This window comes from Calonectris borealis, chromosome 11, assembly GCF_964195595.1.
Source record: "Calonectris borealis chromosome 11, bCalBor7.hap1.2, whole genome shotgun sequence".
NCBI lineage: Eukaryota > Metazoa > Chordata > Aves > Procellariiformes > Procellariidae > Calonectris > Calonectris borealis.
Genome location: NC_134322.1, coordinates 1,627,657 through 1,653,202, shown reverse-complemented (window position 1 = coordinate 1,653,202; position 25,546 = coordinate 1,627,657). Strand labels below are relative to the sequence as shown.

The window sequence follows — 25,546 nt, the reverse complement described above, 5'->3', positions numbered from 1 at the left end:
CCTCTCCCTGCTCCCAGACCCGGCCCACGTTGTCAAAGGCAAAGGCTTTTTGGAGCTGGTGGTTGAGCTTCGGGGGAAAACCAGCCCACGGGGCTGTGTGCGTGCAGAAGGGCAGGAGCGGAGAGGGCAAGGCTGCAAAATGCGAAGGAGGGTTTTGCAAGAAGCAGCGTGCAAGGTTGTGCAAGCTCATCCGGGCAGGGTCCAGCCTTTGGACGGCCGAGCGCTGCTTGCACCGAGCAAAACAGCTTTACAGACGCTGCTGGCAAAAGGTAAAAGCAGCTAAAGGGACACTCGGCATCTGTCGCCTGCGCAGGGATGGAGTTTTATTTCTGGAGGGAGAGGTTGGGTATCTCTGGCTTAGATATCTGGCTTGAGGAGCCAAAGGACAGCAGCACACAAGTTAACACGTCATCTAACGTTACAGCAAAGGGTTAACGAGGAGACTTAGACTAGAAAGAGGTAAAATTTAGTTCACGTAGTAAGCAATTACCTTTACTTCAAAAGAGAACTAGACAAAAAAAGGGCAATAAAATCTGTAAAAGGTGAACTTGCAACTCGGGAAGCCGTGGTGCAGCTGCAAACCTCCCGGGTCTCACGGAGTTTACACCCTCAGCGGGCGGGAGAGGCCTCTAGGCCCAGGTGAGGGGCGTCAGCTCCTCCGCAGGAAAATGAATGCCCTGCCGCAGAAAAGCATTTTTCTACAGGATTGCTAAAAAACTTACAGATTATTTTAATTAAAAAAAAACCCTCGCGGATTATTTTAATTAACAAACACCGCTCAGGGCAGAGGCCAGGCCGCGCCCTCCGCTCCCTCCCGCCCTGCGGCCGCTCTGCCCCATCGCCCCGCCCCGCGCCACGTGCGCGCTGCCAAGGGGCGGGGCGCCGCGCAGCCAATAGGCAGCGCCTCCCAACCGGCAGGCCCGCCCCCGGCTCCGCGCATCCCATTGGCCGACGGCAGGCCCCGCCCGCACCCGCCGTTCTCGCGGGAAGTAGGGGCGGGGCCGGGCAGCCCGCTCTCCCCTCCCCCCCGCGCGCCCCCGCCCCCGCCCCCGGGTTCCGCCGCGGCCGCTGAGCGCTGCCGGTCCCCGGGAGGCCCCGCCGCCTGCCCCGCCCCGCCCCGCCCCGCCCCACCTGCCTCCCATGTCGGCGGCACCGCGCAGGTAGGGGCGCGCCGGTGGCTGTGAGCGGGCTGGGGTGAGGCTGTGGCTGAGGAGGAACAGAGTGGGGGCGGCATAAGGGCTGCCCGCCGGGCGGATGGAAGGGGCGGGAGCGGCCCCGCCGCGGGGCCGGTGTCCCCGGTGCCGCGGCCCCCTCCCGCCCGCCGCTCCCCGCCCCACCGGCGCCGCTGTCACGGCGCGCCGCGCGCCCCGCGCCGCGCGCTCCCATTGGCCAGAGCCCTCGGCGCGGCCCGCCCCCCGCGCTCCCATTGGCGGCGCGGCGGGAAGGCGGGGCGCGGCGCGGCCCCTCCGTGCGCCCCCGCCTCCCCGGCGCTGGGGTTCCGCCGCCAGCGAGGCCCGCGCCCCCGCAGGTAGGAACCGGCCCGGCCTCCCGCCGCTCGGTGCCCCCGGCCGCGCCTCCTCCGCCCCGCAGGGGGCCCGGCACCCCTCCGCCTCCCTTCGGGAGGCCTCTCTCATCCCCTCCGGAGGAGCCACGGCCCCGCGCCCCCTCCTCAGCCTCAGGCGGGCCCCCCGCGGCCCCCTCTCCCCTCAGCGGGTCGCGGGTAACGGCAGCCTCGGGGCTCTGTGAACGGCGGGTTGTGTCATCCAGCGGCCCGGGTGGGCTGGGGAGGGATCCGGGGCCGGCCGGCCTCGCCCCGCGCCGTCGGTGCGCGGGTGGGCTCAGGCCAAGTTGGGAGGTTTGGGATTCCTCTGGAGCCCGGTGAGGACACTGCGGGAACAGGCAGGCAAGCCCTCTGTTTTCCAGCCGGTGGGATGCCAGCGCTGTGAGTCCCGCCTGGAAAACCTCCAATTCAAGGTGAACCAAACTCTAGAAGGAGTAATTGCGCTAATTGAGGCCTCGCCGTCCTGGTAGAGCCCGGCGTGTTGCTTCGAGAGGAGGCAAATCTGCCTCCTTCACCTCAGCAGCGTCACGGTGAGAGGCCACGCGGTTTGTGTACGATATCGGGATAGCTTGGAAGATAATAAGGAATCGCGTTTAATCACGTCGTGCGACCTAGCTTCTGCTAGGCGAGAGGGGGGTGAATATTTTCAGAGGTCGGCTCCCGGCGCAGAACGACAGACGCGGCTCGGGCAGCTTGTCTGAATGCGTGCCTAGGGAGAACGCTGAAGTGGCCCGGTCGGGTGCTGGGCTGTCCCCGCTCAGGCATGGGTGCTCCTTTGCGCCGTCACGGCGTTCACGTGCGTTTGTGTCTGTCCCTGAGACGTCGAGGTATAACAAAAACGACGCGAAGGCGCTCGCGGTAGGGCTGAGATGCTTGGTTAGGTGTCCGTAAAGCTAAACTCAACTCGGAATACTTTCTTATTTTTTCGTTTTCCACTGGGAGCTTAAGGTGCGTCAGATTTTGTCAAACCAAGCTCTGAAACTGCTTCCGTAGCAGCGAACAGCAGATTTCCATGTTTCTGGAATCAGCGAAGTAACAGCCACCTGTAAACCTATTTATGTGAAGGATCACTGCGTGCTCTAAGCGAGCGCTGTAGCGGGTGTAACAAGGTGAAATTATCTTTGTTGGGAAGGCTGCAGCTAAGTGATTTTTGTGCTGGAGGTATGTTAGTATGGGAACAGTCACCCTCCTTAATGGGACTTAATTCAAAGAGACGTGGCCTATATGTTCTCTTCATTTTGCCTTCTGGAATTCACACCCACTTGAACAGTGTGAAGAGGAGAAAACCTCATCAACACACTCTGGGAAGGGGAAATTTAAAATAATACCCATGGTTTTTGTAAGAGCTGGAGTGAGTGCAGGTGAGTACACGCATAATGAGGACAGTACGTTCCAGGAGCATACGTGCTGTGTCTTCTTTCAAAATACAGCATGCAGATCAGCTGCTACAGACCTTGCACACGAGACTGTGGAAGATCTCCCGTAATGAAAGAGATTTTGGGCACTTTATTGTGCCCAAAAAAGTCATGAGAACACAAATAAGATGTGCTTATGCTGTAGTTGCAGATAGGTTTGAGCGTCTGTGGGCTGTTCTGCTTCTGCCCATTTTGAGAATTGTAAGAAGGATGCATGATAGTAGTATTATGATGCAAAGTTTCAGCTAAGATATTCTGCCTTAAAGCAACATTTTAATGTTGCAAAGGCAAATACCTCACAGCTTCCCAGGCAGTGGAAGAGGATCAGTGTACATACAGGAGCATGATCTTCCAGTTCTTCCACAAGATGCTTGTTGGCTTCAGGGGAATGCAGCACCTCAGACACAAAAAGTGTGGGGGTTTGGGGTTGTGGTTTTGGTGGTGTTTTTTTTTTACTATTAGGAACTTGAGCCTTTTGGCTTGTTCCATTAAACACAGGAGTTGCCAGTAGTTAATAGTTCTCCTAGTTAGAGCTGGCCAAGCAAGAAAGGTTTTTAAGGACGTTATGTGCTTCTAAACTTGGCCAGTTGTAACAAGCCTTAACAATATTTAATACATCTGTAGGGGCATCTTGCCCTACTAAGGTGTTCTTTGGCATAGTTGCGAAATCTGGGTGAAATTGCACTCTGTTTATTTGAAGGCATTGCTTTCACTTCGGTGAACCGCTAACTCTTCTGATAGAGTTGGTGATCGATAAATATAATTGAGGTCAAAGGCATCTCGATTATCCAAGTGCTCTTTGTACCTTTTTAAAAAAGCGAATCCCTTCTTACCAAGATAAGGCGTAACTTCCACGATTATTTTGTTTGCCCAGCTTGCGGAATGGCTTTTGACATTGTGCTCTAAAAAGGTAGGAAGACTTGCTTTAATAAGGAGATGCTGGCATGTGTCCCTTCAGGTGGTGCCTCGGGAAGTCCTTTAACTTTTCAGCAGGTAATAATGTCACTGTTTACATTTGGGATAGTAGCAGTTTCTTCTTTTTTTAATAATCAATAAAAGTATCCTAAAGCACCGTCTGGACGAAGCTGCCCCTTTTGTATCACGCAGCGTGTTACACAGCTAAAAATTAGTAGGGACCTGAAATGATTAGTATCTGGCTGGTGGCCCAGAAAGAGGGAAAGCTGGGTCTGGCAGCATTTGACAGTAATTTTCTGTAAGACAAGTGTCCTTAGCTCTTTCATTGTCCAATTGATTCTTTAACAATAGCGCTCCCATTTGTAATGCTGAGTCTATAGTGCTACTCCAGCAGGAAAAAGAAGAGGTGCACTGGTCGATGGCTAGTGCACATGCTGCAGTAAACAAGAGGTCTTGGACGACGGCTTCAGAGAAATAGGTAAAATGTGTTTTATAAAAAAAAAAAAAAGAAAAAAAAAAAGACAAAAAAAACCCCGCAAAAAGACCCCAAAATAATATTCGGCAGGAGTGGCAATGGTCGCCTACAGTACTGTTGTAACGTGAGCAGGTGATAATCAAAACTGCTGTTTTATGGTCTTTTTGCCTAATGGTCGGTCTTCGGTGGTTTTCTTCTTTCTTTCTGTACAGGATCTGTACTCCTTTGGTAAGAAAAGTTGGATTTCACTGAGGTTACATTTAAAGTAGCTGTCTTTCTTTTTTTTCGATAAGATTAAAAGGCATCTACTTGCGGTGTTTCTTAAACTGGTTACTTTGGTACTTGGGTATGCTTTTAATGAACTAGCTTTCATGTCTGAGCCACAGTCAAAACTTTAAGATCTAATTTCTGCTGGTTTTCAAAGCAAGTTGAGTCATCAGTTTGTGCTGCAGACCTAAAATGTCGGAAGATGTTCCCTTTTTTACAATATTGCCATTTTGTGATAGTCCTTTTTTTCCCTAATGCTAAAATTCTGGTGCTCCTGAATAAAATCTGGGGAATAAACGCTCGTATTTGGGGACTGTTTGCTCACGCAAGTGAGCCTAGTGCAACTTCAGCTTTTCTGTAGTTACGCTGGGTTTTCACTTAGCATTCCTAGAACGAAATGTAAACTTGCTTTCCTATCAGCACTCCCTATTTTCTTGACTCCCCCCTGTGCTCCACAGTTGCAGCTTTTCCTTCTGTTTTTTCACCTGGCCTCCTCCTGGCATCCTTTTTGCTTCCTGCTCCTTCACGGTGGCTTGACGGCGCTGGAACGTGGCACGTCCTCGGTGCGTGAGGAGCGGGATGCTGGCTTTTTAATCCCTCTTCGCCGCCGAACTTTGTGCCGTACTTGCCGACAGAGCCGCAGGTGAGCCTCGGCACTCGCTTTTAATCTGGGTGAAGCAGTGCGCAAACCTGCAGCAGGATAAAAAGACTTCGTAATGATCTAGCTAATATTTAACAAAGTTTACTTGAAAACCGCGCATAGCTTCTGAGCTGTGTTTTAAATGTTAATATTGAAATTGAAATATTGGAGATGACAGATAAAATGCATGGTAATGAGATCCTTCTAAAGAAAGCTCACTGCTAATTCCAAAGGAAATGAGCTTTTAATTAGTGTCTTATCTCAAGTATGCCACCTTTTCTTTTTTCCTCATTTATATTGCTTGTATTATTAGTGTTAAAGATCAGCTGGTGTCCCCTGATATTGGAACCAGTTGGCTGGTGTCACTTCATAAAATCTGATTTACAGACTCTTGATTACATGTAGCTTGTTGATCACAAAATAAATTGGTTTGGCCGTGTTTTCAGGAGTTATTGTTGTCTAAAGTCACACTTTTGGAAGTTAAGTTGTTCAGGGAATACTCATGTTGCTGCCCGTGCAATATCTACCATATAGATAGAGACTTTGGAGCATTGCATCTCGGCTCTTTCAGGAATGAGATATTCCCTGTTTCATTATAATAAAACCCTTAACACAGAATTTTCTGAAGCAACTGTACATGCTAAGCAGTAAGGTTAGCTGCTCAAAAAAAAAAACCCAAAACCCTTTTAGCTTGAGCTTTAAAATGTATCTCCTGGTGACCTTGGTAAGGTTGACAACAATAAGGTTTCTATTTGGTTAAGCCCATTTTCAAATGGGCTTTCCACAGCAATGTAAGTTTAAGCATATGTAAAACAGCAGGTAAGGTTTTTGAAGTTCAGCAAGCGTGCATGTAGTTTGGATCCAGATTGAGAGACATGCATAGATGATTTGGATTAAGGAGCAAAGTCTGCCTAACGAAGCTCACTTGAGCAAAGTGTGCGCATGTCCAGCATTTGTGCCCTGGATGTTCCCTGGAGAAGGCCCGGGGAGGTACCACGGTTCAGCGCGTGCTCTGCAAATGGGAGTGGTGGTGGTGACCCGCATTTGTTGGGTTTTAGGGCTAATGCATAGACCCACGAAAAAGCAAGGTAAGAACAGAGCCGAAGTGAGTGAGCATAAAATGAGCTTGCCTTGGCGGTAGAGCACTCGATCTTCTCGTACGTGGTGTGAACTAGGAAGGTTAACGCCTGGTTTAGCTTCTAAAGTGGCTTCATTCAAGCTCAGTGTTTTCTGTCCTGCTTCTTGCCATGAAAAACAAAGTCTATTCCAGAGCATTAGAGCTTTTTCTGTGTCCCTTGTAGGATGCCTGTGAGTTCAGTTTAAGCTGTGTGTTTCAGTGAGAAGCCTTCTAACAGGCAAGTTTGACAGGAGTGTCCCCGAGCTGGTCTAGCACGGGAAATGGGGTGTGTTTCTTTTCCTCTTTTTAACTGCATTAAGGTATGCAGGAAATTCCAGAAAGTTTTGAAGCAAAAGGGGTTTGTCAGGAGCTGCTAGAGCCAGTGAGGCCCTGGGGCTTCCCTCGAAGGTGAAAATTCAGGATCTTTATTTGCACTTCTCCATCTTGGAGATACCAAAGGTTGACCTCACCTTCAGTGAGCGCGTCTGGTGCGTGAAAAGGCAGCCTTGTTCCTCTTCAACTTTGGTTTCCATGCTGAAAGTGAAATGATTTCTCTGTTTCTTCCTGGGTGCGGTTTTCCTGAAGAAGTGTTTTTGCTGTTTTCCTTCTCTTATAGGAAAAAGGAAATCTAAATATGAACACAATGAGCTTATTTTACCAGTTGTGATATTTAATGAATATTTGAATTTTCCATAGAAATCATCTCAACAATACCAAAAAATGCTGATTAATTCCTGCAAACAATGCTTGAAAAAATAAAAAATTGGTTTTATTGGTCAGTTGATACGGGCGAATGAACCACTCTTCCTACCCTGCTTCGTTAACAGCACGTTAGCTTGGCTGCAGGCGTTCAGTGCCATCCAGGCTGCAAAGGGAACCGTGGCAAGAGAATTGTCTTTAGAAATCATGCCCTACAGGTGCAGTTCTTGTTGCTGATGGTGGAACACATGGCCATGAAGCACCTGAAGCTTTCAGATCTGCAGGCTTCCTAATCCAGGTGGTTGCTATCTCCGTTTAATTTTTGAATGCTTGTGGTATTTGCCACATTTTTAGATAAGAGTGGAGTTGTTTAAATGGACCTGAAGGTTATCCAGTCAGGTAACCTTCACACAATATTTGATTGACTTTTTTTTTGTTCTTTGCATTCATATTGAAAAGCTATTGGATTGCTTTGTGTAGTTTGATGTTATACGAGATGGCTAGATACTGTTTTGACTGAATAAGAAATAATGGATGGCTGCTGGCTTAATTTTCTCTCTAATGATTTGTTTTAAGCAGCGTTTGAACAGATATCAGGATTAATTGTTAAACTGCTTGTTGAGCTGACTGTTTAAGAGCATGGTTTGTTTTGCAACCAGTTGTCATAAGCAAGCAAAGCGTAGTTAGTGAGCTGACCAGGATGTGTTTAATTGCTGAGTGTCTCAAGACTTTAGAGCGAGAAGATGTCATATGCCTGCAGAAGCCTCTGTCAAATCAACGTACTCTTCTGAAAACAGGATTCCGGCTTGTGGTTTGAAGTGGAGGGGCCTTTGAAAATACCTCTTTCTTTCTTTTTCTTTTTTTTTTTTTCTTTTTTTTCCCTGGTCTGTGCCAGTTTGATTAATGCTTCTGCATTTTTTCTTTAGCATATACTGTTAAAAATGTCGACTTTGATTTTGGGAAGTTGAGCTATGACTTCAAGATGTATTTATTTGTCGAGCTCTCCTGTTAAAAAGGTACCTGAATACGAAGTAGAATACAGAAGGCTGCTGGTTATGTTGTCTTAGCTGATTTTGTTAAGTTCTTTTAAAAAAAAAAAAAAATTGTTAACTGTACTGGGTATCTCAAGCTGAAGGACTAATCGGCTCTTGCCATCCCTGCTGTTTTATGTAGGCTTTCTTAAAAACCCTAAGAAGCTTTCCTCCCCTCGTAGGGCTTTCAGACGTCTCTCTTCCTAATGCTAAATGTCAACAAATGAGATCAGAGCATCTTCTGCTGCAGTAAAGGAGAAGTAATTTTCTCAATGTGGTTGGTTTTTTTTTTGATATACTGTTTCTCCATGTAGTTGAGAAACCGAAATAGGTCACATACTTCACACTGCAAAGAAGGCGAGCGTTTCAGTGATGCGTGGTTGCCAGTGGGATCCACTGCCTGCTCTGCGACCGCCTGGTTGTACTCGAAGGGAAAATACATGTGCAGGCAGGGCTGCCTGTGCACGCCCGGGAGCCTGCCGTCTGCGCGGGTGCGCGGCCGGGGTTTGCTTTGGTGCCGCTGGCCGTGAGCAGCTATCCTAACCACAGAAACACAGCCACAGAAACTGCTGGAAATAACTTTCCCTGGGCTTGCGAGGTTTTTCTACTGGTTGATAATAAAAATGAAATGAACAACACGAACAGCACGATGGTTGCTCTACAGATGAAGAAGATGAAGGATGAGACATCTGTGGAAGAACCGGGAAGATGCTGAGCAGAATTGAAGCTGTTCTGATTTTTTTAATCTATTCTTAAATAGAGTTTTGCATCCCTATTTCACATTATAACTGGTTTTGAGTAGTTTTTTCCTTGCCTACATAATGAATTTGCATTGGAGCTGCAATACAGAAGGTGAATTTAGATAAAATCTCAATTATATTGCCAGCCCCAGAACAGAGGTGGTGGTGATCTGCATGCTTTGTACAATGACAGCCGCCTTCTTCCACATCTTAGTGGGTTTTGCTATATTTTTCATGCACTGAGTATTCTTCCAGAAAAACCTGAATTTCCCAGGAAGTTAAACTGTCAGAAAAGCTTCTTGCTTTTGGGTGGGTTGGAGGAACAGCTTCATCCTGCTCAGCCATATGTTAGCGCTAACTTAAGGCCATCAGGGTTTTAGGATTAGAAAAGGGTAAGAATTCGGTCACCTCCACAGCCCAAACAGACCAGGAGCCCCAGCACTCGGTGCGTGGTGCTGCAGATGTACCTTTAGCTTGCAAAAATGCTTCTTGATGCCTGTGGCCTCGCAAGCTCTGGGCTGTTTCTCACCCCGAGCACGTTGCCTTTGTCCCCGGGACGAGGGTGCTCCCTGCAACCTGCGCTTGGGCTTGTTTTCCAGCCGCTCTGCTTGGAAGCCTGGCCCTAGCTTCACGGGTGCGTTGCAACCAAGGGATGTGGTCTTTATCTTCTTTTAAGCTATTTTTCAGTGCTTCCCTCAGCAGATAACGAGCTTTCTGCAAATCCCTGCTCTGTAGCCGAAGCTTCAAGTACCTCCGGTGCATAAGAGCATGCCACCGATGCCGGGGTCAGCCGGACTGTAGCACTTCTCTTTGAGGAAACCTGATGGAGGTAGCTGGACCTTCGCGCTGGGAGGCGTGGCGAGCCCCCGCAGCAGCGTTCCGAAGGCAGCTAAGCATGCACACAGCGCAGCTTGTGCCGCAACTTCCCGTGAAATCTCAGCTTGACGCGCAGTACCTTCACACTTCCATTGGCACGGCGGATATTCCTAGCTTGGATGCTTGCGCGCGGTGAATCCTAGGTGGCTGAGCAAAGTAGGTCAGTTATTTTTAAGTGTTATGATTAATTTATAAATGCCATTATTTTGTAGAGGTAAGATAGATTTAAATACTCAATCTGATGCGATGGGTGGCTCTTTGCAACAGAAAACTGGTGCTTCACAGTAAACAAACGCTTTTGCAAAGGAGAGCTAGAAGTAAGTCGAAAGGATTATTTTTAAGCTTAAAGCTTTGCCTGTCTGGAGGTTTTTTTTTTTTAACATGAAATGGTTTTAGAACAGAAAATCTTCCGTGGTATGTAATGCTTCCAAAACCCTTGGCAGATGGGTAACTTTGTTTCCAAACATCAAATGTTTTAGCTGTTTAATGCCTGTTTTTTAAGCATGAACAGCACTCGGAGAATGTTCATATTAAGCCTGCCGGGAATTAGACTTTTAAAAGAACTGTTTCTATTATGTTTCACAAAAAGTGAAGAATTACGGAAAACTTAGCACAACGCTTGACTCCTTTGCATAATATACAAAACAACATTACTGGGAAAAAAGAGGGGAGGTACGCTCATGCCCTAGTGTTTAGCCCTTTGTAGTTACTGAAAGGCGTGTATTTGTTTACCTCTGGTAGGGGAGTTGCCGTATATCAAAATAAGCTGTGCAGGCACACAGACACGTTTTTGACATGCAGCATCATGAACGCTCGTTGGTAGGAGGAGGATCAGCGCCTTGCTGAGGGGTGAGAACGGACAGATGCGAGAAAAGGCGTGCTTTTGGATTTAGCGTCTGCCAGATGCTTTCCTCAATAGTCATGGGTCTTATTTCCACTAGATGTTATGATAGAGGGCTTTTTTATCACTGAATGTGCAGTTTATTGCTGATCTGGACAGGAGGTTATGTATCCCTATTGGTATAACATGGAGAAAGTCGGTCACAATACACATCTAGTCCTTAAACTCATATTTGATCTTTGAACTACATCTAGAAGTAAATATTTGGTGCCTTATATTTTACAGAAGTATTACATATATAGAAGGTGAATTTGTTCTTAAACTTTAAGCCGAGTGGGTCACAAAGCTGAGAATTACAGTAAACACCAGCAGTGAATGTTATTCTTTGGACAAAGGATTTTGCACAGTTCTGAGTTCTCTTAGAAAGGCAAGTCTTGGCATCAGCGTTCAGTAACAGTAAAGTATTCTTGGTATTTGAGGACTGTTTATGGAGTAATAGATATGCAAATGGGCTGCCACAACACTGCAGGCTGTATAGTAATGCATAATTGTGACACGTTTTTTAGCTATTTGCAAAAATTGGCTTTCTTGCAGGAGTGAGATTTATCAGGTTCTCACCTTTTTAAAGATATAATTCTCAAGTCTCCTACCTAAATACTTTTTTTTTTTTTAACATTTTATGGTATCGGTGGCTTGGGAAAATGGAAGCTTACAGATCATTCACGAACTGCCACATTTTGATGGCTGTTTTTCATGTTCAGAAGACTTAAGGTGATGCTGTGTTTCTCTGACACTTACTAAATTGCTTCATCTCCTGACACGCGTGTTTATAAGAAGGGCACAGTATCAGGAGGTCAAAAGTTGATCTATTCAGTGCCTGGAAAACGTAGGTGTTCAAGCCCTGAACAGTCAGGTTTACTTTCTCGGCGCTTGCTAGGGGTATAGTGCTTGCAAGGTGCGTGCTCTTGTGATGGTGGAGCAGCACACAGGATTTTTGGTTTTCCAGACTCTTGTCAATCACGCATTCTGATTTTGCCTTAAATCCATCTGTGTGATCCTAAAAACCAGTCTTACCTGTAAGTTTTTAAACCTATGTAAATGAAAAAAATACGACTATCAATCTTCCTTTTTTTTATAGTGCATGTAAACATTTGCATTTTCCCTGACATGGGTTGTATTGCATGCAGTTCTCATCCCACATATTTTATACTGTGCACAATCCAAGGTGCACAGCTCATTGCATTTGCTTGGAGATGCATGCTGTAACCGTAGGCTTAATCCTTGCTGTGACAACTGCTTTAAAATGACCATCTGTAATACTCGGTGGTAAAATGCCTCTTGTTCCAGAAGGACCATTGATCAGTAAAACTTTTTCTTCCCCCCCCCAAGTAACTACAATTGAAACTGGTCCTACTGGTTTCAGTCCTTACATTCAGTTTCCCTTTGAGCAAATGAAGGTTATCTTGCCGAGATACGACTTGTGATGCACTGCATTTTAATACTCACGGGATTGTTAACAAGTTCCCTGCCTGCTTGACAGTGAATTTCAAATTTTGCGGCTATAAAGTTGGCCACTTCTTCAAGAAGATTTAAGATTTCTTTGCAAAATGTTGCAGCATAAAAAATATCTAACAAGACACTTCGCTTGACTTGTGACATTGCTTTCTCCTCATTTTAACAGCTGGCGTGACTGACAGTAGTGCACATTTCCCCTTAAACGGTTTCCCGAAGTGGAAGGACTCCTCGGGGACTGGAGTGGGGTTTCTTATTCTCTGGTCTTTGCTGTCAAAACAAACCGACCCGAGTCCAGTGCGCAGGATTACAGAGACCCTTCGAAAGGGGAGTTGGCAGCAGAGGCATTTTGCTGTGGCTGGAAGAGAGCCCGAAATCAGACCTTGGATCGAAAGTGTTGCATTTGCGACTGCTCGAGGACTAAAGGCAAAACTCGTCCCTCCATGGAGGTGTTGGCTGAGCCATCCCCGCGCCCTGCGCACGGTGGGTTGGTTCTCTCTTGGCATCCGAGTGCCCTCTGCTGGCACTCGCTCCTCTCCTTCCAGGGAAGAAGTTTGCTTTATTGATTGCAGCAGGTCCTGCGTGATGTTTGATAGCACTTCTGTGCATCTCAAACCACCGGCCTCGGTATCCGAGTACAATTCAGTCTCCTGCTATTTGCAATGATTTCTCTTGGGACATGCTTTAAAAAATTCTTATTTCACCGTCCTGCATTGCAAGCTTAATGTTTGTATAGAGCAGCGGTCTGCGCAGAGCCCCTGGCACCCCGCTCCTGCTGGCTGGGGCTGCGTGGGGGAGGCTCGTGAGGCTGACGAGGGTGGAAAACGAGACGCCGATAAAACCAGCGCAGCTGCAAGAGCGAAGCTTCCAACGCTGCTGCTGCGCGGCGGAGGTTTGCTCTGCTCGGGGAGCTGCGGGAGCTCCCGCTCGACTTCGGTGACCGGAGGCAGCTCCTCTGCGGTTAGCCTGGAACTGTCTACAAAATAATTTAGTGTGACCCAACAGAGCCCCCACCTTGTAGGACAAGGAGATCAATCCTAAATGAGCACTTTTTTTTTTTTACTCTAAATAACCCTTTTGCACTACGTTGCAGTCAGAAAAACCAGCCATGTTGGGACTGAACACTGGAACGGCGGCACTCGGGAGTTTTACTGCCTCGGTGGCTCACGTTCAGGGGCTTCCTGCAACAGCCAGCGCCTGGGTTAGCTGGGCTTAACCCCGTGGGCTTGAGTCGGGCTGATGCCTCTTTCTATGGGACCAAAAATTCCCCTCTCACCAGGAATACAGTTGGGTAAAGCTGAAGACTGGTGTTTAGATGGGCAAAAATCAGAATGGAACCCAAATCAGCCTCTGAAATGAATATTGATTTTTTTTTTTTTAAAAATATTTTTTGATGGGGATGGTAAAGTATTAGTGCAGCTTTGTTGCATGTGGGTTCAGACAATTAAGAATCCCACGTCTGCTTTGAATGTTTCATGAATATTAATGCCGTCCTCCTACTGAGCGGTTAATTGGGTGCTATCACTTTAACCACCTTATTTAAATTGAAAAGCGCTCTTAATAAATGACAAATGTCAGTGTGAAACTCACTGTGTTCAGTGCACTGAAAGCAGGCTGCTGTGCCTGCACCTTTTCTCCTCTGCCCTCTTCTAGCAGGCTGATAATAACCTTAAACCCGTGAGTCTTTGCTGGCTTTTGGCATCTTAGCTGAGACATCAGGTTGCAGCTTCCACGTTGCTCTTCTGACTGCCCGCACCACCGCCCTGTACGTCTGGGAGGCACAGAAACCCTGGGTTATGGCAGAGACATCCCTGTCTGTCCCAGTGGATGGGCACAACACATTTAGAGGAGCCGCGCCGGTAGCGGGCGTTGTATGAGAGCGGAAATTCGGATCCTGGGGTTTATGGCCACGTCGGATGTCTGATCCGAACTGTGTAACTTGAACCTGTCAGATTCTTCACTCAGATGGGAAAATGTTAAAATGCAGCTCGGAGGAGGAATTGTGCGTCCTGCCTGTGCCTGTAGATGTGGCTCAGTGTCAGAAATGTGCAACAGCTGGAAGTGGAGTAGAGATTTTTTTCTCTTAATAATCTTGGGCTTCACAAACAACAAATTCTGTTTTGTAGATCACTGAAGTGAAATATGAGGTCTTACAGTTCTGTTTAATAGGAATGAGATAAAATCCTCCTATCGGGGCATGAAGGGAAAATGTTATTTTTGTGGATTCATGAGAGTAATACGAACAAAATTAGTTAAACTGGTTTTGGACCGTCTCTTCGGGATGCATCCTGACAGCCTTAGGACGAGGTCCTCTTGCTTCTCCTATCGCACGTCCTTCCTGGTGAGGCTGAGGACTTGTCTCCTTTAGTTAGCCTGTCCCCTCTCCGGCCAGCTTTGCCTACAGTCAAAACTTTCATTATCGAAGATGGAAAAGTCTTGTTCCTTTCTGTGAGGCTCCCTCCAGGGAGCACCTTAAAACTTTGTCCAAAAGCTGGAGTTACACTGTTGTCCAACCTTGCCCTGCTCCTGGGAAGGCTGCACCTCCTAAGGCAAGCTGCGGGCAGTCACAAGTAGTCCTTTTTTCTTTTTCCCTTTTTTTTTTTAATTTAAAAAAATAATTAAAAATTAAATTTAATAGTAAAAAAAAATTCATTTTAAAAAAAAAGCATAGCAAGTCCTTGCTGTTTTAATTGTGTTTTAGGGTATTGCATTCCCACAGCATTTTATAAAGCGTTAGCCTATATCTAGAAACAGGATTTCATCTTCAGTTAGGAGTTTGGAATTGCTTGTGTAAAATCTGCGTGCTTAGCTATTTGTTTTGTCGTTTTGAAACCAGCACATGCCTATTGCTGTAACACCGTATTTAGACACAGCAGGTTATTAACACGTTATCTGATAACGCTGCTGCGGTTGTGCTGAAATTGCAGGTTGCAAGCATAAGCTTCTAATCGCTCAGTACATGTATTAATGACTTGCCAAACTGTGCTGGAATCACTATAATTTCAGAAATATAATAAAAGGAATCCACAGCTCTGTTTCAGTGCCGAAGCTGAGTTTGGAGAAGTGAAGCTGAGCAGAGCAAAGCTTAAAATGAAGCAGATGGCTTGGAGCAGAGAGCAAAAACTTGTCTCTGCTGATGGTTAGAAATCATTCATTTTATGCATGTATTTGTAAAAGCTCTTCCTAAATGTGCGTATGTGAATTTTGCCTTCAACCTACAAGTCAACTGATCTTCTGCTGAGGTGCCTCCTGAGGAAGCCGGCACGCTGGGCTGCTGCTTCCAACGTGGCTTTGGGCTCCTCTGAGCAGAAAACAGCCACTCGCCATCCCTCGGGGCCACGTTCAGCGTCACTTGTGCCGCCTCCTGCTCGGCTTCTGTCCTCTCACCCTCCAGCTCCCGCAGTGGAGCTGGCGGAATGTCCGACTGCGTCAAGATCTCGATCCCTCTTCTGAAGGTACCCGCAGGGATTTCTTCGCTGTTGGAGCGGTTCCCTCCTCTACCCCCGGCGCAAGCTGTTTGCATGAGCTGCCGCTCGCCTCGCGAGAGCACGGGGGTAACGCACCTGCTTGGCTGCTTCGTGCTCAGCCTTCAGGCAATCTCCTGGGTTTATTTCCAGGCTCTGCAGCTGTTCTTCCCGCAAGCCAGGAGCAGACAGAAGCACAACTTGGCCAGATTGATTCTCCTGACTGTGTCCAAGCTGTTGCAGGGATGCTCCTTGTTTATTCTCTGCTGACCTGGTGTAACGAACCAGCCCGGTCCTGCCCCTCTGGGGACAGCGCGGACCGAGCGCTGATCTCTGCATCAGCATTGAACAGGACTACAACAGTTTCTGGAATTTTACCAGTATTTTAGAGAGGAATTCTCTTCGATGAAGAGATGCAGGGATATTTCTGCTGCCGCTGCTGAAAAATAGGAGTGTGCAAATCTGAAGTGTCAATGGGTCTTGTGCCTTCTAAGTCAAACATCTCAAGCATGTTGATTACTTTTAAAACTTGATTGTGAGACACAAGGTAGAAGATTTTTGTGGGCAGAATCTTCTAAATGGGTACGATTTGGGCAGGAACTGAATTTCTGCAGTGCTGGCCATTTTTTCTCAAGTTCAGGCTGCAGGGCTGGTTGAAAATTGTGCCAAGGCACAGCCTCATTGGAGGAAGTTCTGGGCACCTTTGGTAGGCTGGAGTTTGAGAGAAGGACGCTGCAGTGTATGGAAAAGAGCCGATTCACTCCCAGATAGAAATATTGACAAAAAATAAGGGAGGTATTAAAAATCCAGGGCACCCTTAGAAAGTAACCGTAGAGAATCCTAAGCCATCATTTTCTTGGCGTGGGACACGTAGCACGTGTGTTGGCACCATCCTTCGTGTATGGAGGACTGTCTCACACGAAAATATCGCTGCTTTCTCCTTTTAAAAACTTGTATTTCTTCTCTGGGAGTTGTTCCCATATGACCAGAGTGCAAAATGGTGAAGTTCTCGCCTTGCCACTTGAACGCAGTAGGGTGAACTCTTAAATAATAAAAATAAGTCTCCTGGGGGAGCCAAGTGAAGGGCTTTCTGGTAGCTGTTTTCTGAACGAACTGTGCAGTCTTTAAAAATACATGTTGTGTGTAGAGTGGTTCTCGTCCTCGGCAACCTGGCTGTAAGGAAAACACGTGGTGCTTTGTGGGTCAGATTTTGGCTGTTTGCTTCAGTTTATAAATAAGCACCAAGAAAATGAGTATTTTGTTGTAAAGATGTTTTCAAGGCCACGTATTTATTTTTTTTAAAGAGAATCGTGGAAGACAAGCTGACAATTTAATGGTGCGTGATGCACTAATAAAAATGTCTGAGTGGTTGCATTTAATCCTTTAAAGGAGAGAAAAGAAACAGTAGTTATCAGCATTCAAAAGGCAAGATACAGGCTTAAACGTATGCAAAGCCTTGGAGAGAGACTGAAGAAATGTACTGACTATGTTGCAGAAAGCTTCTGACAGGCACATCACATCTTTGAAAGTAAGGTTTGAATTATTAGAGCTGCCTTTGTTTATTAAATTGAGCCTCCAGCAAGAGGATTATAGGAAGAAATACCGTGCAGGCTCAAGTTGCGTTAGCATAAATTTTAATGGGTGATAAAATTTACTTCACTGAGCTAATTCAGTACGAAAATTCAAATAGATTTTTAAAAGATCCAGGTGTGTGTTAGATACCTAAAGAAAGAGACTTCAAGTGCACGAATAAGCCTCCTTTTATGGAATCCAGTTTTCTTTTAGCGACGGGTAATCCTTTTAAAACACGACTTCTTCAAGGCAAACTCCAACAGAAGAGTTTTTATGTAATTTTAAACTGGGAATGCGCGGGAAGGATGCAGAGAGCTAATAAGAGAGTAATTATACATGCTATTGCCAAGTTGAGGAAGGGCAGAGACCATTAAAATGCCATTTTAGGAGTTAATTATATGGTGTTTCACGTCAGTGCTGGTGTCCTGATTTCTGTTTAATCCACATCATATAGCATGTGTTTAGGATGTTGTGTTCACGACATCTAATTTCTGTTTTAGGGAACTTTAGGCCACTGCGTTATGAAATACTGTCAAAAAAAAAAAAATCTTCCAGCCTCCATAGGGTTTGTGCCCGTTGGATTTGATTAGGAAATATGCAAAAGCAATAAAGGAGATGGAAAAACCTTAGCAAATATTTTGGGACCGGCACACATACCATAAATAAAGCATTGCAGTGGAATTTGGTTAGTTAAATCTCTTCTGAAGCTCATTTAATAATTTCAGAGCCTCTGCTACCGCTCCGATGTAGCCAGCTGTAATTTGTTTCAAGGTTAGTCTTTGACTTCTGTTTTATTAGCTTTTCAGTTTATATTCTTCCACTTGCGCAGTTTCTCAAGTGAAACTACATAATGGTTTAGCTAAAACTGGGATCCTTTAGATAGGGGCTTTAAATTGGACTTCTTCAGAAACGTTTAATGAAAACTCTGCATGAAGCAGATGTCAGGATTTACTCTTCAGTTGGGTAGGGTTGTGGTGGGGAGAGCAGATTAGGCTCCTTTGCAGTTGATGTGCTGCCTAGAGGAAGTGACATTTATGCTCTTGATCCTTCAGTGATTCTGCATGTCAAGAGCTGAGCCTTGAAATTCGTCAGCAGTGCTGTCTTAAGAGCAGACAGGACTGAATAAGAGGATTTTTACAGATAGAGGGGGAAAAATTCAACTCCGATGGCTGTTGCAGATCCTTAAGTACTTCAATTTTTCCTTTTTTTTTTTCTTCACATCTCCCCTCTAGGAAATCGGAGAGGGAAATCACTTTAAGTCACGAACCGGTATATTTTTGAAGTTGAAAAATCTGAGATGCATTAGAATTCAGAGACCTCCCTTTGCTTAAGGTAAGAAAGGAGCAGATTCTCCCTGTTCCCTGCTTAAAACATGTCTGTATTCGGTTAACTCTTGGGCTGGAGTTTCTGTCATGTGTTTAAAACGTTTAGCCTGCTGTCGATGCCTAAATGGTTAACGTTCATCCAATTTAATAACTTGCAGCTGCAGAAGGCATATGGCTGTGTGTTTACAGGAGCTGTCGTGGCGATAACCAGGCTCCTGCTGCCCAGAGGAAGGGAAGCAGGCTGCCTAGCGCGGGGGCTCCACCAGCTCGGTGGTGGGGCTCGGGCAGAGATGAGCTGGTTGGTTTTGTTGTGCAGCTGAAGGGCTGTCATGCCTCAAACCTAATTTTCAGAGGTTTTTGTTTTCCCCGTTCGGACGGTAAGTGAGCTCGGTAACTTCTGAAGGATGCTGAGGGGGAAAATAGGGTGGAGGTGGTGAAAAATCTCACTTTGGAGAGGCGGTAGTTGCATGAATTTCATGAAAGGTGAGACTTGGTGAGCTGTAGTTATGTTACCATGGTACCCATAAATTACTCCAGCGTGAGAGCCTGTAAGTATCAATGGTGAATTATTCCGGGTAAGGTGGTGTGTGCGAACAGGTCTGCGTGCCATGAGCCTAGCTGTTGGGTTTTGTGTGCGAAGTATGTTAATTACCTCCTTGTGTATGTTGCATGTAATTATCCGTGCTGTAAGCATGAGCTCGGTAGCACAGAAGAGGCAGGATTTTTAACCTGTTGTACTTGAATAGCGGCTTTGGGATACTGTATAAAATACATATATTAAACTGAAGCTTGGCTTTCTGTGACGCTGATTTTTCAAGAAGTTGTTTCTCCTCATGTTAAATTTGGTGATTATTTGTTGTACTTAAGCAGTTTCTTTACTAGTTGTGGTATACCTTGCTGTGCACAACTTTAGGAAACCTAATTCAAAAGGAGAGATGCCAAAACTGGAAGGTAGAAAATCTTGTCTGGGGTTTCCAGCGTGCCTCCTGTGTTACAGCTGAAAGATAAAAGCTCTTTCAGGGCTGCTATACCAGACGTGTGATTTCAAAGCATTTCAAAATGATTAAAGGAAACTTTAAACTTCTGCCCAATAATTAATACATGCTGTTGTTGTGTGTTTAATCTGAAATTGGTGAGTTCTATTTTTCAGGCTTTTGCTGCTGAATTTGTTCAGCTTGGGGTGAGTACTCCCGTGAATCTGCTGAGGTTTATTTCAGAACCTGATGTACAAACGTCGAGCCTGCACTGGTGTATGTGATCTGTCATTTCCAATTATTTTGTGCAGCAGGACTGTCTCGGGCACAGAATGTCTTAAATTCTGGTGTTACTTTTGAATGAGCAGAAAAGAGCATCTGTGTTAGCAATTGAAATCTTCAGTCAGAAGTAGGAAATGAATTTTTAACCAGACAGGCAAACTTGTTTGGAAATTAAGGTGGTGTTTGCAAAAAAGCATCCATTTTGTGTTACTGCACTGTGCCTTTCTATCCTTTGTGCAGCTGGAGTGAAAAACAAACACACTGAATCCCTTGTGGTGGTTTTTTTATCAGTTGCTTAAAAGGTTCTCTCTTCTATCACTTGCTGTATTCTCCAAGTCCTCTCCTGAATTGTTTGACTTGTCAAACTCATCATCCTTCCCAGACTCTTTCAAGCTTAACTGATCGTAGAATATGCTTTTTATTAACATTGAGGCAGTAGAATCTGAGAGAATACTCCTATTTAGTAGGGGAATAAAGTTTTGCTGCCAGGTTTTAAATAGATATCCTCTTAAACATGCTTAGCAAGCTGCTTATGTGAGCATCATGAGTTTTTATATTTAAAGTGGAGTGATTTTTTTTTTTCTTCTTTAGGATGAAAGTAGTTGAAGATCTGAATTGTGAGGGACAGATGAAATTAAGCCACAGAAGCACTGATGGCAATCTACAAAGCTTTAATGTGTTAATGTAGTTTAAGCATTATACATATTTAGAAGCAGTCTAGATTGAATCCTGGTGAAAAAGCAGAGTTATTCATAGACTCCTGTCTTCATCGTGTTTTCCTGTAAGTGATGGATGGTATGAAACAGTGGTTTGAAGGGGATGCTAAAAATTATTTTGCTGCTGTTAGAACTCTATCAGATATTAATTGCCCCCAAGTTCAGTATTGGTTTAAAAAAATACAGGGGAGCGTGGTAGATGAAAGAATGATGTTTGCAAAATTTCCTAGCATTGTGTATACCTTTTTTTTGCCTTCATGAATTATTCAAATTTTCAAGTTTGGCATATTGCTGTATTTAATATGTTGTAAATGACATTGCATCAGTTAATATGATGAAGGAGAAGATCTGGGTGGACTGATAATTAATCTGCCAGGGGGAACAGCAGCAGAGAAGCTATTGACATAGACTGAACAGTTTATTTTATACAAACAGGGAGCAGTTTAGCATCTGCTAAAAGGGTATTTTGGTAGACCAGGACTGAGAAGCTTTCTGGTGCCAGTGTCTCTGTTTCTAGCGTGTTGCCTTGACCCTGGCTGGAGCCTCTGGATGCCCTGCAATATAAAGCAATAATTTATAGGCTGTCAGTGGGGTTGAAAGAGAATAAAGAGTGAATGCATTGAATTTCTAGATGAAAAAGGGAGCCTGTAGCATCCAGACGAAAATAGGTTAGTATTAATTTTATTTTTATGCTTGAATATTGAACAGCTGTTGGACAGAAACTTCAGGAGAATGCTCTGTTCCTGGCAATGGGGGATGTGGGGGTGTGTAGGTACAACCTCTTAAAGAAACTTTTACAATATTGGTTGAAAACCGAACGTTTTGCCTGCATGTTCATTCGTCTCACTCACTACTAGAGGCACCAGGTTACTACAGGCAGGAGCAACCCGCCGGCTGCACCCTTGTGGTAAATGTGCCCGTGGATACCAGGTCATGTCTTCGGCTTCTGCATCAGTCTTTCATGTAACACCTCTAGGTCAATATTGCCTTTCCAAAGCAACAAGGGTGTTCTAGATTAGTTTTGGAGGCTGATGCCCTTCTGTGAAGTCTTCTCATCCTTGTTGATGGCCTCAATTAATGTTTCCGAAGCTGGTTGTTAAATTAGCTTTTTCTGTAATAATTCTGTGATGGTTTCTTTTTCTACTTGTGCTTCAGTGGTAACTGTTCAGCTGTAGTAATGAGAATGAAGTCTTTCTAGGTTGCTTGATCTATCGTATATTTAAATAACTGAGTCTGTGCATCTAGGGCACCTGCTGAAGTTTAAGATCCCCTCTATCAGTCCCCTGGTAAAACCCAGGTGGCCTTTAGACCGCAAAGGAGCTTTAAGCTTTTCGGTTTATATTTCTGCTTTGTGTTAATTAAGACTTCAGCTAACTTTTAACTAGCAGCATCTGAAAAACTGTCATTTCGGAAGGTTGTTCTGAACTCCGCTCAAACAAGGGGGTGTTTGTCCTGTGACCGTCCCGGCGCTTCTGTGCAGCCACCTCCCAGCTCATCCCGCGCTGCTGGGATCTGATGCACCATGGCTGGGTGCAAGGAGATCGTTGCAGCGAGCCTGTTAATTGCTTCTCGAGTGACCTAGTTTCCTTGCTGGAAACAGATGCGTAAGCTTTCCCTTCCTCCTCCGTATTTTATGATCGTGATGGAGTCTGGAATGGCACATCCAGAGCTGCTTCCCCAGCGGGGTGGTTTTTTTTTTTCCCCAAAGGACCAGCTTCTGTTTGGAAATTTCCACAAGCTCAGTGTATTCTGTGTCGTTTCCCCGCGGAGGTGAGACGGGCTGTGTTGCGGGGGCTGTGCCCAAGCATGCTTTGCTGTAGCTACTGTGGAAATGTCACCATATTTTATTACCCTAATGTGGGAATTCGTTTCTCCAAGCAGACGGCAAAAAGGTGGTTTGGTTAATTTGTACCTACTTGAAAGAAGTCACTAAATGTGTGTTAAAGCACTCATTCATTAGGCCAGAGCATATTACTGGTGGATAAGTAGTGATGGTAGATTACAGGCTCAAAAACACTGAGGAACTGGGCAGGTATCTGCAACTGAAACAAAACCAGACAAAATGTTAAACTGCCTTACAGCTGTTGGAGCCTTGCAAATAATCAGCCTTTACAAAGGAGAGCAATGGCCATTTGCTCTGAGAAAAACTTGCCTCACCAAGAATTTTTCTAGTAAATTCAGCATTTCTCCTATAAAATCTTTCTCGTGCTGTTTGCTTGCAGACTTGGCTCGTAGGGTAACACACATCTGATGGTCACTGAGATGACACCAGGTGCATGCTGGCCTTTATTTGCCCGGTTGGGCACGGTTATGTGTGCGCCCAGCCTAGTATTAGTCCTCTGTCATCGGAAAAAGATCTGCCATTGCAGTCAAAAACTGGTCTTTCAACCGTGTCCTTCGCAGAAGGTGAAACTATTGTTTTTTCTTCTTGGAGAAATACACCTGGCAGAATAAGGGGAAAATCACTTAATAGTTAACTAACTCTAATTACTAATTCTGTGAAACCTGCAACAAAATAGTGTTTGTTTTCTGCCCAACATTTTGGGCTTTGTAAAGTGTGGTCTTTCATAAGCATGTAGTTCTCGTGCTTTAGTAGGTACCAGCTGCAGCAGAGATGCTTGTTAAATTCTGCCACCGTGTTCTCATTGCCCGAGGAGTTCGTCATGCTCTGGGTGTCCTGACGGGAGGAGCTCCCGCGCTTGCTGCAGCTGCAAATCTTCCTTTATCTCCCTGCTGTTCCAGCTTTGGCAGAGTGTCTCTGAGCATCGCCAAGCAGTATAAATCGAAGTGAAACTGGTCCAGTAGCCAACTGAAGGCTGGGAAATGTTGCCATGCCCTCTCTGAGAGTATCTTGGAGATGTGTAAGCAGTTTCTCAACGGCAAGGGTTATATCTAACGGAACAAAAGGGAGCTGAGCTAACAGGAATAGCAAAAGGGAAAATGAAATATTTCTCGGTCGTATGTATTAATGAGGCTATCAAAGCCGATAACCTGATGTGCCCAAATCAAGTTGTTGAGAGTAGCTCTTGCTGCAGCCTTTAGCAGCAGGTCCCGGGCAGCGCGATGGTGAGCCCAAACAGCTTTCTCTAGGCTGGGGCATGCGCAGGCTGCAGCTGGAGCATGGGGGACCTTCCATCAACTGGGCACCTTCCTTTAGGTGTGAGGACCTCGGTAACTCCAGATGTTGGTATCTGGGAGGACGGTTATCCATCCGTCTTCTCTTTGGCAAAGTGCTCCCTAAATTCGACAAGAGAAGTCGACAAGACTTCCTGGTACTGCGAGGAAATGTTCTCGACGCAGAGTGTTTTTAGTACATTTGTGCATTATGAGGTTTCCATTAGTGCCAACTAATTACGTGGGCCATGTTGCATTTGAGGTGCAATTACATTGACCGATGTACGATAATTAGCTTTAATACATGTTTCTGTGTAGGGGAGATTTAATTGCTTGCTGTTTTTTGACAAAGATATTGCTATTTTCCTAATTGGGTTTCCCCTGTCTTCTGCAAGTGGAGTAGCAACCACTCGAATGGGAAGCTACAGCCACCGACACTTTCTTTGAGATGAGTATGGCATTGGCTTTCTCTCTGGCAGCTTTGCTAATGGCGTTTTGTACATCTTGCCCACAAGCAAATACTTAGTCTTCGCATCCATCTAACAACATTAAGCCTCACAAGCGTGTTTCCTGTAACGCAGCGCTAGCTGCAGCTAAAATGGAAATGCTTTTGGATCAAACTCGTTGGTCTGCAGCAACTTACGTTAATGGAGGTCGTCTGCTTACGTGTCTTGATGGTTGCAGTTACAAAATTTTGTACCAATTCACATGTTTTCTGTGGCGGAGTGGTGGCACAGCAGCCCACAGCCCTGTCCGCCTCTGGCTGTACGACGTGGTGAGAAGACTGCGTTGGTGTCTTCTCCTCTGAAATATCAGGAACCCACCTGCTTTGTGTCATGCCTGGCAGCCGGTGGTGTCAGCCATGCAAAGGGCAGAAGTAACCAGAGTTTTAGCTTTTCGTGCCTTTACTTGGTATCTTCCAGGCAACATCTTTTCTGAAAATTATCAGCGATGCTAGGAAAGAAGTCAAAAATGCTCTATTTGCATTATTAGTCAATGCTTATAATGCGTAGAATAGAAATGCTTATAATGCGTAAAATAGAAATGCTTATATATGCACAGAATACTAACTGCTTACGTTTCTGCTTAAAATGTTTACTTTGAAAATTCTTTTTATTTAAATTTTCAGTAAAGCTGCTAGCACAGAAATGCTATGAATCACTTCATCCTGTCTGTATATGCAGTCTCTTGCTGCAATGGATATTGCTGAATGTGTTCAGCATAAACAGTATAATCAGCGAAACTATTGTTAATGCTTAATTGCTAACTGGATCTTTGCACGTTTGCAGAATTTTTGGCAATGCCGTTGCCAGTTGCTCAAAAGAAAAACTCTTCACAAAGAACCCACTTGTGAGCAAATTATGCTTGCAGTGCTACATTTGTCAGTGTCAGACCTATCATTAATAGTACAAACTTTTTAAAATAACTAAGATGCAACAATAAAGCCACAACAAATATTAAATACACACTAAATAACTTGTTATAAAATTTCAGCTAATGCTTTGAAGTGCATTGCTAGTAAACCATTTTTACAGGGACGTGATGAGTTCCATCTGTAGGGCGATTTAAGTGTCTTCGTCTTAATAGCTCTTTTGCCTGTAGCGATGTTATATGGTCAAGATTAATGATGAGGTGTAGTATCACTGTCAGTCTCAACACGTTTTTCGTGATATATTTTCATTAGATTAATGACCTCATTGTAGGACAGACATAACTTGTCTATAAAGCAATCGTTATGTTTGTATATAGATAGATTGATAAAGCTCTCCTCCCTTCGTGGTGGTTCTCCTTCTTTCAACTCTGCATTTCTTGTGTTCATCATCTTGCAAGTTGGTGAGCAGGGAACCAGGATGAACTGGTGCTGTGTGTGCTGACTTTGTGGTCAGTTTTCTCAAGCATCGAAGCTTTCCTCTCTGCGTTCAGTGGAGAGTAAGGTTTTGAGGTCAGCTCGTGCTGTTTCTGAATACTCTCCTCTGAATTTCCTGTTTGTGGAACTGAGCTAAGTGTCTG

At 45.2% G+C, this 25,546-nt stretch overlaps 1 protein-coding gene across 1 annotated transcript in view; it reads left to right on the top strand.

Moving 5' to 3' along the window:
• Positions 1-1,447: 1,447 nt before the first annotated feature.
• GLCE (glucuronic acid epimerase) overlaps positions 1,448-25,546 on the top strand; it is a 55,589-nt gene continuing 31,490 nt past the window's right edge. The window contains exons 1-2 of the mRNA XM_075159692.1: positions 1,448-1,528; positions 18,358-18,457. The gene's annotated coding sequence lies outside the window, so the exon portion shown is untranslated. The remainder of the gene's footprint in view (positions 1,529-18,357; positions 18,458-25,546) is intronic.